Raw genomic sequence first — 16,942 nt, 5'->3', positions numbered from 1 at the left:
TTCCTCTGATCCGATCCCTTCTTCCAATCTCACCCCCTGCCGTGTTTTCACTATCCCCTCTGACCTTCCCCTCTCTGACCCCGAACGTTCAGTCCTCAACAAAGGCATGAGCTTCATCCCCTTACACCCCCATCTGAATGAATTTTGAGCTCGGCACGATGCTGAGCTCTTCTTCCATCGCCTTTATCTCCGTGCCCACTTCTTTGGCCAGTAGTCTTCCTCCCGCACGGCTGATCCTTTCTCCCGCTTTCTAAATTCTCGTTCTACTTGGACCCCTCCCTCTGGCCTTCTACCCTCTCTAGATCTTTTCATTGCTAACTGCCGACGTGACATCGGCCGTCTCCATTTCTCTGCTCCCCTCACTCACTCCAACCTAACTCCCCCTGAACTTGCAGCACTCCATTCTCTCCGATCCAACCCTAACGTTATCATTAAACCTGCTGATAAGGGTGGTGCTGTTGTTGTTTGGCGAACCGACCTCTACCGTGCAGAAGCTGAACGCCAACTCTCCAACACCTCCTCCTACCTCCGCCTGGACCATGACCCCACTAGCAAACATCAAGCCATTGTTTCCAAGTGTGTCACTAACCTCATCTCCTCCGGAGATCTTCCCTCCATAGCCACCAACCTCATAGTCCCCCAACCCCGCACAGCCCGCTTCTACCTCCTTCCCAAGCTCCACAAACAGGACTGCCCTGGTAGACCCATCGTTTCAGCCTGTTCTTGCCCCACGGAACTTATCTCTTCCTATCTCAACTCTATTTTTTCTCCCTTTGTCCAGTCTCTTCCCACCTACATTCGCGACTCTTCCGACGCCCTCCGTCACTTTAACAGTTTCCAGTTTCCTGGCCCCAACCGTCTCCTTTTCACTATGGATGTCCAATCCCTCTACACCTCCATCCCCCACCAGGACGGTCTTCAGGCACTCCGTTTCTTCCTTGAACAGAGGCCCAACCAGTCCCCATTCACCACCACCCTCCTCCGCCTGGCTGAGCTTGTTCTCACATTGAACAACTTCTCCTTTGACTCCACTCACTTCCTCCAAATTAAAGGTGTTGCTATGGGAACCCGCATGGGCCCTAGCTATGCCTGCCTGTTCATGAGATATGTGGAACATTCTTTGTTCCAGTCCTACTCAGGTCCCCTCCCTCACCTCTTTTTCCGGTACATCGATGACTGTATTGGTGCCGTTTCCTGCTCTCACCCTGAACTGGATAAGTTCATTCACTTTACTTCCAATTTCCACCCTGCCCTCACCTTCACATGGTCCATCTCCGACTCTTCCCTTCCCTTCCTTGACTTCTCCATCTCCATTTCTGGCGATCGGCTTTCAACAAACATCCACTACAAGCCCACTGACTCCCACAGCTACCTGGACTACACTTCCTCCCACCCCGCTTCCTGTAAGGACTCTATTCCATTCTCCCAGTTTCTCCATCTCTGCCGCGTCTGTTCTGACGATGCCACCTTCCATACCAGTGCTTCTGACATGTCTTCCTTTTTCCTCAACCGAGGATTCCCCTCTACCGTGGTTGACACGGCCCTTGACCGTGTCCGTTCTATTTCCCGCACTTCTGCTCTCACCCCTTCCCCTCCCTCCCAGAACCACGATAGGGTTCCCCTTGTCCTCACCTTTCACCCCACCAGCCTCCACATTCAACGGATCATCCTCCGCCATTTCCGCCACCTCCAACGTGATCCCACCACCAAACACATCTTCCCCTCACCTCCCCTTTCGGCATTCCGAAGGGACCGCTCCCTCCACGACACCCTGGTCCACTCTTCAATCACCCCCAACAGCCCTGCTCCTTCACCTGGCACCTTCCCGTGCAAGCGCAGGAGATGCAACACATGCCCTTTTACCTCCTCCCTTCCCACTTTCCAGGGCCCCAAACACCCCTTCCAGGTGAAACAGCGATTTACTTGTACTTCTTGCAATTTAATATACTGTATTCGCTGCTCACGATGCGGTCTCCTCTACATTGGGGAGACCAAACGCAGATTGGGCGACCGCTTTGCGGAACACCTCCGTTCAGTCCGTACGGGTGACCCTGAGCTTCCGGTCGCCTGTCACTTTAATTCACCGCTTCACTCCCACTCTGATCTCTCTGTCCTCGGCCTATTACATTGTTCCAATGAAGCTCAACGTAAGCTCGAGGAACAGCACCTCATCTTTCGATTGGGCACTTTGCAGCCTGTCGGGCTCATCATTGAGTTCAACAATTTCAGATAATTATCCTTGCCCCCATTTTTCATGCAGTATGATTTTTGCCATTCCCATTTGCAACATTTTATCTTTCCTGCCTCTTACAAAAGTACAGGATGTTCTTTCTACTCCTTCCTCGCCTCCTAACCCCCGCCCCCCGTCTCTGCACCTGCTTACCTGAAACGTTAACTCTGTTTCTCTCTCCACGGATGCTGCCTGGCCTGCTGAGTATTTCCAGCATTTTCGGTTGTTATTTCAGATTTCCAGCATCCGCAGTATTGTGCAATTATACCCCCAGATCTCTCTGTTCATGCACCCCCTTTCAGGATTGTACCCTTTAGTTTATATGTCATCTCCTCATTCTTCCTACCAAAATGTATCACTTCACACTTTTCTGCATTAAAATTCATCTGCCACATGTCCACCCATTTCACCAGCCTGTCTATGTCCTCTTGAAGTCTAGCACTATCCTCCTCATTGTTCACTATACTTCCAAGTTTTGTGTCATCTGCAAATTTTCAAATTGTGCCCTGTACACCCACATCCAAGTCATTAATATATATCAAGAAAAGTAGTCCTAGTACCGACCCCTGGGGAACACACTGTGTACCTTCCTCCACTCCGAAAAACAACCATTCCCCACTACTCTCTATTTCCTGTCACTTAGCTAATTTTGTATCCATGCTGCCCCTATCCCTTTTATTACATGGGCTTCAACTTTGCTGGCAAGTCTATTACGTGGCACTTTGTCGAACACCTTTTGGAAATCCATGTACACCACGGCAACCACATTGCCCTCATCAACCCTCTCTGTTACCTCATCAAAAAACTCGATCGAGTGGCTGTTTAATACTTTAAAGTGGGACTGGATAGGAATATTGCAGGCACCATAGAATTGGTTCTCCTGGTGTGCGGCCCTTAGACTACACATGATTTTGTACTAAGCAAGTAGAGCAAAAATTTGTGTTAAGTGCTGCACTATATAACATAGAAACATTGGCCCCGATATTTACAGGGAGGATGTTGGGGAGGCCAAAACCACCGAAGAACCTCAGGACACAGAGGTCCTCCCAAATGTAATGACAGGACCTCATTATTATTTTTTGTATCCGTTTCCAGCTGGCAAAATTGACAGCCTGGCCGACGGACAGGATGGAAGACCAGCAGCAGGAGGCTGCAACCGGGATCCCTTGGGAATGGTTCCCGGTAATCGGGAGAGGGGGAAAAGTCGGCAATCGTGGTTTGGGGGAGGAAGAGAGGACATTGCAGCAAGGGAGGGGGGTAGAGAGAGGACATCGTAGCTGGAGGGGGCAGAGAGAGGCTGCGATCGACAGAGGGGAGGTTGAAGGGTACCTCGAGCGGCCGAGGGGAGCCTGGCCAACAGGGAGTGCTGAAAAAGGCACTTACCTTGTGGAAGCAGCAGCCCACTCCTCCCTTCTGCTGCCGGGTTTCCAAACCCCTGGGAAACCCATGCAACAGCAGTTAATTTCAAATCAGGATCCCAATTGCACTGTTGGAGCCCAATTTAAATGTTAATGAAGCATTTCACCTCTCCTCAGCGGGACACTCGAACGCACCAAAACACGCCACCATAAAAATGGCAACGGGCGCATGCATAGTGGGTTAGGGTTGCATTTTGCACACTTGACCCTCTCCTGCTCATTGTGGGGGGTTTAATGTCGAGGCATTTGTAAGCAAAGTCGATTAACTCTTTAACAATATAATTTCTGGGTTTATGTCAGGAGAGACAAAACAGCAATTTTATCTGCTGCTGCAACTGAGGCCTTGATTTTCATTGAGCCATGGAGTCGGGATTGGAGGCATGGGGGGGGTTAAAATCCTAAAATCAGGGGTCCCGACCCCATCCTGCACCCAACCCGCCTCCATGCCAGTTTCAAAGGAGGCGGGTACCCGCCCGCACTGGGACCCGCCTCCCCGAGGCGGGAAGGGATTCGTGCCAATTAACTGCCTGTTAACAGGTAGTTAACAGGCAGTTTTTAGCCTAATCCCTATTTTTAATGTTGAAGTGTGGGATTCCCGACGGCTCCAAACCACGCCAAGTTAGAGGAGTCGGGCCGTCGGGTTGAAGGACTTGGAGGGGTCGAGATGTCGGTGTTCAGGTGAGTGATGTGTGCATGAGTCTAAAGTGATTAAAGAAGTTTTACATACCTTTTCTTACCTTTTCAGCCTTCCTTCCTTTAGGTTCCGGGAGTCCCTCATCTCACCGGCACAGAAAGCAGAATGGCTGCACACTGTCAAAAGTGACAGCCTTCAGCTTTCTGTGCAGGAGAGATTTCTAACTGAGTCTGTGGAGAAGGACTCATGTTAGAAGTAAGACTGTCAGTGTTTGACAGCTTCAATCAGCTGTGAAACACTGATATTTCATCTGTCAAAACCTCTTGACAGATGAAATTTCAGTCTGTGACATCACCTGTTGCCGGGTGGCCCTTAACTGGCCTGCTGAGCCCGCTGGGCGGGCTCAACAAGGTCAATCAAGTTAAAATCACGTGGATTGGCCGCATCTCGATGGAGGCGGGACTACAACCCCGAAAGTTGTAGTCCCGCCTCCTTCCTGACTTCTGAATGAAAATCACCCCCTGAGTGTTTAAATCATATAAGCAGCACTATCGTTAAGATGAATTATCAAGTTTCTTGCAGTTGGTCTGGAACCCAAGCTGCTATCTACTAGGTGGAAGTGACACAAAAGGAGATTTTCTCCTGATAAGCAAATAGAATTTAATTTCAAACTTTAAGGAAGAAATTGCAATTAAGAATGGATAAATTACCTGTTACTTCAGTTCACTTGTTGCAGCATAGATTAATGAAATGATTAAGTTGAGGCATTCACAACCATAGGCGTGCAACCTCCTGGATTTACTAGTGGCAGTCAGAGGGTGAAATTACTCACAGCTGAATTTTAGTGAACAGGTTTGCTTGTTCATACAAAATTCATTTATGTGCTATTTGAACACATTAAATAACCTATTCAATGTAAACATGTTATTGAATATGTTATAATATTTGAACTTCAAGTAAACACACTGAAACATTTGTTACAAATATGACTGAGAACAAGATCAGCCTCTTAGTGGTCCTGTGCAACAAACATCACAAAGTAGCTTCTCAAAGACAATAGCTAGATTGTCTGAAGTGACATCTTGCAGACAGGCCTTAAGTTACAACTAACAACAATGTGCATTCATATAGCATCTTTAACGCAAGAAAATGTCTCAAGGCGCTTCACAGGAGCGTAATCAGGCAAAAATTGACACCAAGCCAAAGGAGGAGACATTAGGGGGGGTGACTAAAAGCTTGGTCCAAAGTTCTGTCAAAAACACAGCTAAATAAACACCTCTGCAAGATTCTTCAGAAAATAAGAAACAAAAACTACACAAAGAATTGTGAAGCAGCAGCAAAGGACAGACTATTTGGTTTTCAGCACTTCAAGGATATCGTCCTATGCAGTACAGAATGGAGTACAAAAAAACAGCATGCTATTTTATCATCCAATTAAAGGGATTGTGGCCTAGAAATTCAGTATAGCCACTTTTGGGGCGGTAAAGTCGGGCGGCCGCTAAAGTTTGCGCCCGGCGCAAAGTCGCGCTCCCTTCGCCGATATTCAGTCGCATCGCCCCAAGAGGTTGCTGCTGCGCTAAAACAGGCGATGCACGACTATCTTTAGGCGCTATGCCGGCGGTGCTGAGCGATACCCCCGAGGCCAGGCGCAGCGCCGGTGCAGCGAGTTCTTGATTGACAGCAGACACTCTGGCGCCGGTCAGCTCTTAAAGGGGGAGGGTGGATTTGTTTGCCTGCCACGCCCTGCACACTGCAGCCCTCAACCTAGGCCTGACCACTTCAGCTTCACCTGCACAACGCCCAGGGCTATGGAGAAGGCCAGGGAGAGAGCGCAGCGCTTCAGCGACGGTGACCTGAGGCTGCTGGTTGGCGGAGTGGAGCGCAGGCGCCATGTTCTGTTCCCAGAAGGTGGCAAGAGGCCGCTGCCCAGCGCCTACCGGAAAGCCTGGAGGGAGGTCTCCAACAGGGTGTCTTCCAACAGCGTGGTTGCCAGGACTCCTGTGCAATGCCGGAAGAAGTTCAACGACCTCACTCGGGTTGTCAAGGTGAGTACCCTTTCCAGTGTCCTCCTCATCCTTGCATGTGCACCTCACTTTATGGGCAAAGGGACCTGAAAGCCCTAATGGCCAGCCCTCATCCAGCAGCTATGGGACTGGCATGAAAATCACTTGCACATTCAGCACTTTACACACTGTACAAGCTATTCGACCATGGGAGGCATTGCAGACAAGATCAGGGCTACACACTGTACAAGCTATTCGACCATGGGAGGCAGTGCAGACAAGATCAGGGCTACACACTGTACTTAGAGGCCGTCCTTTCTCTTGCAGGCCAAGGTGGCGCACAACCGGCGCAACCGAACTGAGACCGGGGGAGGCCGCCCTGACCTCAAAGAGCTCTCCGACCTCGACCAGCGTGTGGAGTGCATTATGGCAGGCCGGCTGATTGGCCCCGTCGCCAGTGGAGATGCCGACCCTGTTCTGGGCACCAATGGTAAGGGCATCACTTTTTGGACCTCTCTCGTTCCACTTGCGCATGAGATCAGCATCCTTTGCCACTGTCCGACCAATGCGGTGAATGGCAGCACTCATGCCTCCCTCGCTGCCACCCTGTCCTCACTCTAAAGCTACTCTTGTGCCTTCCTGCTTTCAGATGGTGAATCGTCAGGTGAGGAGGCGGGCCCTCAAGCTGCCACTGTCAGCCCTTCGGAAGATGAGGAGGAGGAAGAGGAAGCCGGCCCATCAGTGCCACCCTCAGCCGCGCCAGCCCATGGCGATGTAGGGGACACGTCTTCCCTGGAGGGGAGCCGGGGGGAAGGGTCGGAGGAGAGTGAAGCTCCGGGGCCCAGCGGCCTGCAGCAACGCGGGAGGGGTGGGGAAGCTCGGCGGACTTCTCCCCAGAGGGTGAGTGCGGCCTCCAGTCCTGCGACGGTGAGCGCAGAGGAGGTGCGGCTCCTGGAGGAAATGGCCGTCCAGGCTGAGCGCAGGCACAATGAGCTCATGGCTGCAGTGGCAAGGATGCCTGACTCCATTGAGTCTTTGTCAAGGAGTGTGCAGCAATTTGGAGCAGCACAGGCCAGGAGTCTGCAGGACTTCGCGGCAGCACAGGCGGCTTCGAGCCAAGTGCTCAGTCGTGCCGTCCATTCACTGGCTGTTGTCATGCAGACACAGACCAGGGCCACACGGGCACTAACTGCTGCCACCCTCGCTGGATCAGCCAGGCATCGCCACGGCACCCGCCGCGCAGCAGCAGCCCAGCAGTCTGTCCTTCAGCTGTTTGCTGCGCATGCTGCAGTGCTGGCCCGTGCAAGTGCCACTGTATCAGGCGACCAGCGAGCACCTGCGATCTGCCAGGTTGGCACCATTCCTGCAGCCGACACTGCCACTCCGCCATTGCAGCTGCCACGAGCCGCTGGACAGACTGCTGCCGCCCAGCCAGAGTTGGAGCAGTCAGCAGCCGGCCACTCCAAGGCCAGAGCTGGTGCAGGCCGACCCCAAGGGCATCTGCCGTCACGCCATCTGCCCCTCAGCAGCCTTCCCCCAGCCTTGCTGCAGCCACTGGGCTCCCATTGAGGAGGAGCTGCAGGTCGGGCAGGGGCCAGGCAAGGATGCGAAAGGCATCGCTCTTGCAGGGCAAAAAGTAGAAGGTATGCTCAAATGCCTGTTGTGTTTTTGTAAGGCCGAGACTGGTGTCTTTCTTTCTTTTTGTAAGGCCGAGACTGGTGCAGTTGTGTTTTTGTAAGGCCGAGACTGGTGTCTTTCTTTCTTTTTGTAAGGCCGAGACTGGTAGTTTTGTGTTTTTGGAGGGGGCTTCTCCACATGAGGATGTAATGTGGGAAGGGCAGAGGTTTTCAATAAATTATTGTTGTTAAATTGCACTGTGCATGGTTTTTTTGTTAAGTCCTGGTTGCCCTGCTCGGCTGAGGGCTTGTGGAGCGGCTACATTCATCTGCTGACATTGGCACAGCCATTCCCTGAGAGGGGGCCTAGAACCGACGTTCAATAAGCCGGCGACGGGCGGCCCTTGCACTTTCTGCCTCCCTCCTGTGCTGGTCCTCCTCCTCCTCCTCCTCCTCCTCCAATCTCTGGTGGCAGTGGCTGAGTCCTGCGGATAGCCAGGTTGTGCAGCATGCAGCAAACGACCACGAAATGGGAGACTCGCTCCGGCGAATATTGTAGGGCTCCACCGGAACGGTCCAGACAGCGGAACCGTTGCTTCAGGACACCGATTGTTTGTTCGATGATGTTCCTGGTCGCTTGATGGCTATCGTTGTATCCCTCTTCAGCAGGGGTGCTGGGCGCACGGAGCGGGGTCATCAGCCAGGTACACAAAGGATAGCCTTTGTCCCCGATAAGCCATCCTCGTGGGTGAGGCTGAGCCTGGAACATGTCTGCCACAGAAATCTGTCGCAGGATGAAGGCATCGTGGCTGCTGCCTGGAAAGCGGGCATTGACAGCTAGGATGAGCTGCCTGTGGTCACACACCAGCTGGACATTCAGCGAATGGTAGCCCTTCCGGTTGCGGTAATCCTCTGCATTCTCCAGAGGTGCCCGCAAAGCCACATGCGTGCAGTCAATTGCGCCCTGCACCATGGGGAAGCCCGCGAATGCTGCAAAGCCCATTGCACGCTGTTGCTGCTTGGCAAGGGCCATGGAGAAGGAGATGAACTGATGTCTCCTTTTGAAAAGGGCATTGCTGACCTGGCGGATGCAGCAATGCACGGCGAACTGGGAGATGTTGGCAATGTCCCCAGCAGCGGATTGGAAGGAGCCGGTGGCATAGAAGTTGAGAGCCACCGTCACCTTCACTGCCACCGACAGAGACGTCCTGCTCCTCAGCTGTGGCTGCAGATCACCGCCAAGCAGGTGGCAGATCTCTGTGACCACCTCCCTTCGGAATCGCAGCCTCCGAACACACTGCTCTTCAGACATGTTGAGATAGGAGAACTGCTGGCGGTATACCCTGGGTGGGTAAGGCCTCCTTTGCCGACGCCTGTTGCCCCCTCTCCGTCTAGCCAGGGCTGCCACTCTCTCACGGCGTCTGTGAGCCCTTTGGATGTAATTGAGAAAGCCAGCGTTTACACCCATTGCAGCCCCCATAATATGCTGGCAAACAATGAGATGTCAATGAAGGCAAAGACAAGTGGAAAGCTGTGGCCTGAAGCCACAAGTACAGGTCCGAGTGATGAGCCAAAGCAGAAAGCTCTCTACCTTGGTCTCTCTGCAAAGATCCGTCTCTCAAGAAGGAGTGCTGCGAAATGGCAGCCTTTTATAGTGCAGGAGGAGTGCCCTTTAATTTGCGCCCCCCGCGCCCCGCATCGACTGAGCACCGTTCCACTGTAACAGTCGCTAGGGGCGCCAAGCGCACAATGGGGCGAAGTGACTGAATTTCCGGTTTGGGGCGCACAAAGGGCGTTGCACGAGGAAATGACGTCAGGATCTGCGCGCGCAGCTGAGCGCCGCAAAGACTTTGCGCTGCCGCTAAATCTTGAGTGAAGTTGGGGCGAGGCGCAGATCGCGCTGCGCCTGGCCGCTAGCCGCCTAGCGCCCGACATCTACTCCTCCTAAGGCGCTACCGGCTGGCGCAACCAACTGAATTTCTAGGCCTGTATGTTTTGTTTCTACCTTTAACTTGTAGAATTGGTGTAGACAACTGTATGATCCACTTCGACAACAACCGCTGCATTCTGTCGTGCTCTAGTAGGCTGAACCCATCTACAACTCTTTAAATTTGAAATGTGTTTTTTGCAGTTATACAAATATTAATTGCTCTGATAGATGTATTATCAAAATTGGTTTGTAGTGTTGTTTCTAAAAATTAGTCATGTAAACTATTATGTCAGCTCCTTGATGTTTCTGTTGTTCTTTGGCAGTGAGCTTAAGAAATGTCATGCAGGAATGGCTTATGTAAAGAATTACAATTTTATTGAAAATAACTTGCTCTAGACACAATGGGGCAAATTTTCCTGTTTCTGCAAAAGTGTGTATTGGGTTACCTGGGTGCAGCAAATAGAGGAAAATCGGGTAGGGAGGGCCCCACACCCATAAGGAAGTCTACCCAATGTTCTATCCATTTAACTGACTGAGCAGAAGATGTGGCAGGCTGTCTTATGGGTGTATGTTCATTTCTGCTTGATTTTCCTCCATTCACTGTGACCATACAATCCAGTATGCCTTAGGTACAGGAACAGGAAAATCTGCCCCAATTTCTTTAATTTTCCCTATTTATATCCCCTTTCCTCCCCTTCTCACACAATAAGGTTCAATTGCATAGCCGATAGCAGTCACCAATAACGACCCAAGTGACCACTGTTCAGGTGTGAGCCGAGACCATGAACATCAACAGGTTATTTGACCATATAATCATAAGAGCTGACTCGTATTCTGCCCTCGTTAGATGTCCACACACATACAGCACATGACAATCAGGAGTTGGAGGCCTGGTTGTTTTTTTTTTACCTTCCTAGTCCAGGAAAACTGAGACTAATTGTAGCATCCTCTCTACCATCTGAGTTGAAATCAGCTTACTCAGCACAAACCTTGTTCATGTCTATGTCTCACTAGCACATCAGACAATCTGTTTAACCGCTGAGCAATTGTGGATAGCTGTTGACTCCAACTATTCCTTCAATGTGTCAATTGGTTTGCACCTGGAGCTGCTACATTTGTCTATTCCAAAAAAAATCAACATAAATGGTGTGGGTCATCTATTCAACTATTGACAGATATATGACCATCTTTATTAATGGGCAAGTATTGATTAGCATATGTATTATGTAATATAATTGATGCTTTGTAAATAGCTTGCAGTAGATCATTAATGAACTCAATTTAGTGGATAGGGATAGGGTAGCAACATAGTGCTCCTGATAGCAAGTAGAACATGCATCATACCCTCCTGTAACCAACAAATGGAACTCGTTAGTCTTGGGCCTAGTCAATTAAGGAAAGCCCAACATTAAAAGTTGTAATGGTTGGAATAAGCAATAAATTAGGTGCTGATATTTCTAGAACCTTTTCCTGTTCTTGGGTTTCAACCTCACAAGCTGTAGTACCACCTCCAAGTTCCCCTCCAAGTCACACACCATCCGGACTTGGAAATATATCGCCGTTCCTTCATCGTCGCTGGGTCAAAATCCTGGAACTCCCTCCCTAACAGCACCGTGAGAGTGCCTTCACCGCACGGACTGCAGCAGTTCAAGAAAGTGGCTCCCCACCACCTTCGCAAGGGCAATTAGGAATGGGCAATAAATGCTGGCCTTGCCAGCGACGCCCACATCCCATGAACGAATAATTTAAAAAAGTAAAGGTGAAGGTGCTCCAAAAGTGTACTACAGGAAACTTCCTGGTATCCGGCACGCACGGGACCGACGTGTTGCCGGTTCATCAACAATTCCGGATAACCGAACGCCATAGTAAAAGATACCGAGCTCAGAGCTCCGCATAAAGCAACAAACCCTGAGCTTCAAAAGAATCGGCACAAGTTGCAAGCGTCTCTGTAGCTTAGCAACAGCTTCAGCTACACCCTTGCACAGCAACAAATCAATTAAAAAAAGTAACTAAAAGTAAAAAAAAGCTACCCGAACCGACTCCTGAATTTTGCCGCTGGATAGAGCGTTCTGGTTATTTAGGGGCCGGTTAATCGAAAGTTTCCTGTAGTGGAATTTTAATTTGGCTGCAAAGATTGATTGCTATGTCTATTGGCAACTGTAGTTGTTTTTGAAAACTAAAGTTAATGACAATCCCTGTCTTTGTTGACCTATTACTTGTTGACAACAGCCATGTTTACATTCGTACAACCTTTGTCCAACACATGCATAATTGCTGATTTGACATTACAGTAAGAAGACAAGTCAACACAATTTTTCTCTCAAAACTGGAAAGTGCTGCTTGGATCAGATTTTCTACAACATCATCTTATTAAAAAGCCGTAACCGTGGTAAGGTAGATGGTATTGCGGACCAAGTTGTTTTCCATGGTATCATTGCTAACTTATTGGATTTCAGTAAGTTGACCTTCTTTGACAGGAATAATTTTAACAGTCTCAAGCATCAAATTGCTACCTTTAACTGGCATCCCGTGTGCTGGTCAGAAAATGCATACTTCACCTGCCTTCGATAAAAGAGATAAAATCTACTGCTGCAGACTGCTTTATTCATAAGCAACAATGTGTTGAAATTGGATCGTATATCTGATTTAATGAAAGATGTCGTGTGGCACGACCACCGTGCTCAATGGGATAGATTCAGAACAGATCTAGCTTCTCAAAACTGGGCATCCATGAGGCATTGTGGGCCATCAGCAACAGCAGGATTATATTCCACCACAATCTGTAACCTCATGGCCCGGCATATCCCTCACTCTACCATTTCCATCAAGTCAGGGGACCAACCCTGGTTCAATAAGGAGTGTAGAAGAGCATGCCAGGAGCAGCACCAGGTGTACCTAAAAATGAGGTGCCAACATAGAGAAGCTGCAACACAGGACTACATGCACACTAAAAAGCAGAAGCAACATGCTATAGACAGAGCTAAACAATCCCACAATCAGATCAAAGCTCTGCAGTCCTGCCACATCCAGTTGTGAATGGTGGTGGACCATTAAACAACTAACAGGAAGAGGAGGCTCCATGAATATCCCCATCCTACATAACATAAGAACATAAGAAATAGGAGCAGGAGAAGGCCAATCGGTCCCTCGAGCCTCCTCCGCCATTTAGTAAGATCATGGCTCATCCAATCTTGGCCTCAAAATGACTTTCCCGCTCTCTCCCCGTACCCCTTGACTCCCTTGTAGTTCAAATGTCTGTCAACCTCCACCTTGAATATATTCAATGACTCCGCCTCCACAGCTCTCTGGGGTAGAGAATTCCAAAGATTCACGACCATCTGAGAGAAGAAATTCCTCCTCATCTCCATCTTAAATGGGTGACCCCTTATTCTGAAACTATGCCCCCTAGTTCTAGATACCCCCACTAGGGGAAACATCCTCTCAGCATCCACCCTGTCAATCCCCCTCAGAATCTTATATGTTTCAATAAGATCACCTCTCATTCTTCTAAACTCCAATGAGTATAGGCCCAACCTGCTCAACTTTTCATCATACGTCAACCCCTTCAGCCCAGGAATCAACCTAGTGAACCTTCTCTGCACTGCCTCCAATGAAAGTATATCCTTCCTTAAATATGGAGACCACAACTGTACGCAGTACTCCAGGTGCGGTCTCGCCAACGCCCTGTAAAGTTGCATCAAAACTTCCCTACTTTTATACTCCATACCCCAGCTATTTACAATATATATTAATGATCTGGACGAGGGAACTAGATGTAATATCTCCAAGTTTGCAGACGACACAAAGCTGCGTGGGTGTGTGTGCTGTGAGGAGGATGCTGAGAAACTCCAGTATGATTTGGACAGGTTGGATGATTGGGCAGAAGCATGGCAGATGCAATATAACGTGGATAAATGCGAGGTTATCCACTTTGGTGTCAAAAACAGGAAGGCAGATTATTATCTGAATGGCAATAGATTGGGAGAAGGGGAAGTGCAACGAGAGCTGGGCGTCCTTGTGCACCAGTCGCTGAAAGTAAGCATGCAGGTGCAGCAGGCGGTTAAGAAGGCAAATGGTATGTTGGCCTTCGTAGCGAGAGGGTTTGAGTACAGGAACAAGGATGTCTTGCTGCAGTTGTACAGGGCCTTGGTGAGACCACATCTTGAGTATTGTGTGCAGTTTTGGTCGCCTTATCTGAGGAAGGATGTTCTTGCCATGGAAGGAGTGCAGCGAAGATTCACCAGGCTGATACCTGGGATGGCAGGAATGACGTATGAGTAGAGATTGGGTCGACTGGGCTTGTACTCGCTGGAGTTTAGAAGAATGAGAGGGGATCTCATTGAAACTTATAAAATTCTAACAGGACTAGACAGATTAGATGCTGGAAGGATGTTCCTGATGGTTGGGGAGTCCAGAACCAGGGGTCACAGTCTAAGGATAAGGGGTAAGCCATTTAGGACAGAGATGAGGAGGAATTTCTTCACCCAGAGAGTGGTGAACCTATGGAATTCTCTGCCAAAGAAGGCAGTAGAGGCCAATTCATTAAATATATTCAAGAAGGAGTTGGATATATTTCTTAAGGCTAAAGGGATCAAGGGACATGGAGAGGAGGCAGGAACAGGGTACTGAATTTGGATGATCAGCCATGATCGCATTGAATGGCGGAGCAGGCTCGAGGGGCCGAATGGCCTACTCCTGCTCCTATCTTCTATGTTTCTATGTTTCTATGCAATAAAGGCCAACATTTTATTAGCCTTCCTAATTACTTGCTGTACCTGCATGCTAACTTTTTGTGTTTCATGTACTAGGACTCCCAGATCCCTTTGTACCGCAGCATTTTGTAGTCTCACCCCATTTAAATAATAATTTGCTTTTTCATTCTTCCTTCCAAAGTGTATAACCTCACATTTTCCCACATTGCACTCCGTCTTCCAGATTTTTGACCACTCACTTAGCCTATCTATATCCCTTTGCAGATTCTTCGTGTCCTCTTCACAACTTGCTTTCCCACCTATCTTTGTATCATCAGCAAATTTGGCTATGGTACACTCGGTCCCTTCATCCAAGTCATTAATATAGATTGTAAATAGTTGAGGCCCCAGCACTGATCCCTGTGGCACCCCAGTAGTTACTGATTGCCAACCCAAAAATGACCCATTTATCCCGACTCTCTGACTTCTGCTAGTGCGCCAATCCCCTATCCATGCCAATATATTACCCCCAACCCTGTGAGCTCTTAGCTTATGCAGTAACCTTTTATGTGGCACCTTATCAAATGCCTTCTGGAAATCCAAATACACGACATCTACTTGTACCCCTTTATCCACCCTATTTGTTACATCCTCAAAGAACTCTAGCAAATTTGTCAAACACAATTTCCCTTTCATAAAACCATGTTGACTCAGCTTGATTGTCTTACGATTTTCTAAATGTCCTGCTATTACCTCCTTAATAATGTATTCCAGCATTTTCCCAATGACAGATGTTAGGCTAACCGGTCCATAGTTTCCTGCTTTCTGTTTCCCTCCTTTCTTGAATAGTGGTGCTCCTCAATGATGGTGCAGCCCATCACATCATAGAGTCATAGTCATAGAGTCATAATGGCACAGAAGGAGGCCATTCGGCCCAACGAGTTCGTGCCGGCTCTCTGTGGAGCAATCCAGTCAGTCCCATTCCCCCGCTCTATCGCTGTAGCCCTGCAAGTTTATTTCCCTCAAGTGCCTATCCAGTCTCCCCTTGAAAACACTGAGTGTCTCTGTTTCCAACAATTCCATCACCTGTGAGTTCCAGGTCCTCACCATTTGCTACATAAAAAAGGTTTTCCTCACATCCCCCCTATATCTCTTGCCTAAAACCTTAAATCTGTGTCCCCTAGTCCTTGTACCATCTGACATAATAAAACTCACTACGCACTTGGTTTGAGTATAAAGCAAGGTTTTAATCAACTTGTTTCAGAACATGGAGGCCTAGTTGTACTTCACTAGTTCCTGTCTTACAAAATGTCCCTGGTAAGCTGGGCTGACGCCTGAATATTTATACTCCTTGGACGGCGCCACCAGCTAGCCATCTAGCGTTATTTCATGAGCAGTTTCTTGATGATGATGAGATTTATAACACCATCAATTTGTGGGAACAGCCTTTCCCTGTCTATCCTATCCAAACCCATCATAATCTTGTACACCTCTATCAAATCACCCCTCAACCTCCTTTGCTCTAATGAAAACAAATCCAGCTTCTCCAACCTTTCCTTGTAGCTAAGATCCCCCATCCCCAGAACCATTCTGGTAAATCTCCTCTGCACTCTCTCAAGGGCCTTCACATCCTTCCTAAAGTGTGGTGACCAGAACTGGATGCAATACTCTAGTTGTGGCCTAGCCAGCGCTTTATAAAGGTTTAGCATAACTTCTCTACTTTTGTACACAATAGCTCTATCTATGAAGCCCAAGATCCCATATGATTTGCTAACCACTCTCTCAATATGTCCTGCCACGTTCAGGGACCTATGCACATTAACTCCCAGGTACCACTGCCCCTGCACACTCTTTAAAACTGTGCCATTAAGTGTATATTACCTCTCCCTGTTCCTTCTGCCAAAATGCATCACCTCACACTTCTCTGCATTAAATTCCATCTGCCACTTGTCTGCCCATTCTGCTAGCCTTTCTATGTTCTGCTGCATTCGATTGGTATCATCCTCACTGTTTGCCACACCCCCAAGTTTGGTGTCATCAGCAAATTTAGAAATTCTACTCTGTATTCCAATATCCAGGTCATTTATATATATCACAAAAAGCAGTGGCCCCAGCACTGACCCTTGGGGAATGTAAGTGCAAAAGACAAGGATGAAGTGTTTGCAACCATCTTCAGCCAGAAGTGCCTAGTGGATGATCCATATCGGCCTCCTCCTGAAGTCCCCACCATCACAGAAGCCAGTCTTCAGCCACGTGATATCAAGAAACAGCTGAGAACATTGGATACAGCAAAGGCGATGGGCCCCGACAACACCCTGACTGTTGTGCTGAAGATTTGTGCTGCAGAACTAGCTGTGCCTCCAGTCAAGCTGTTCCAGTACAGTTACAACACTGACATCTATCCAACAATGTGGAAAACT

Source organism: Somniosus microcephalus, chromosome 17, assembly GCF_052327205.1.
Source record: "Somniosus microcephalus isolate GS21.2 chromosome 17, FLI_Smic_1.0, whole genome shotgun sequence".
Classification (NCBI taxonomy): domain Eukaryota; kingdom Metazoa; phylum Chordata; class Chondrichthyes; order Squaliformes; family Somniosidae; genus Somniosus; species Somniosus microcephalus.
This window is presented reverse-complemented; position numbering follows the sequence as displayed.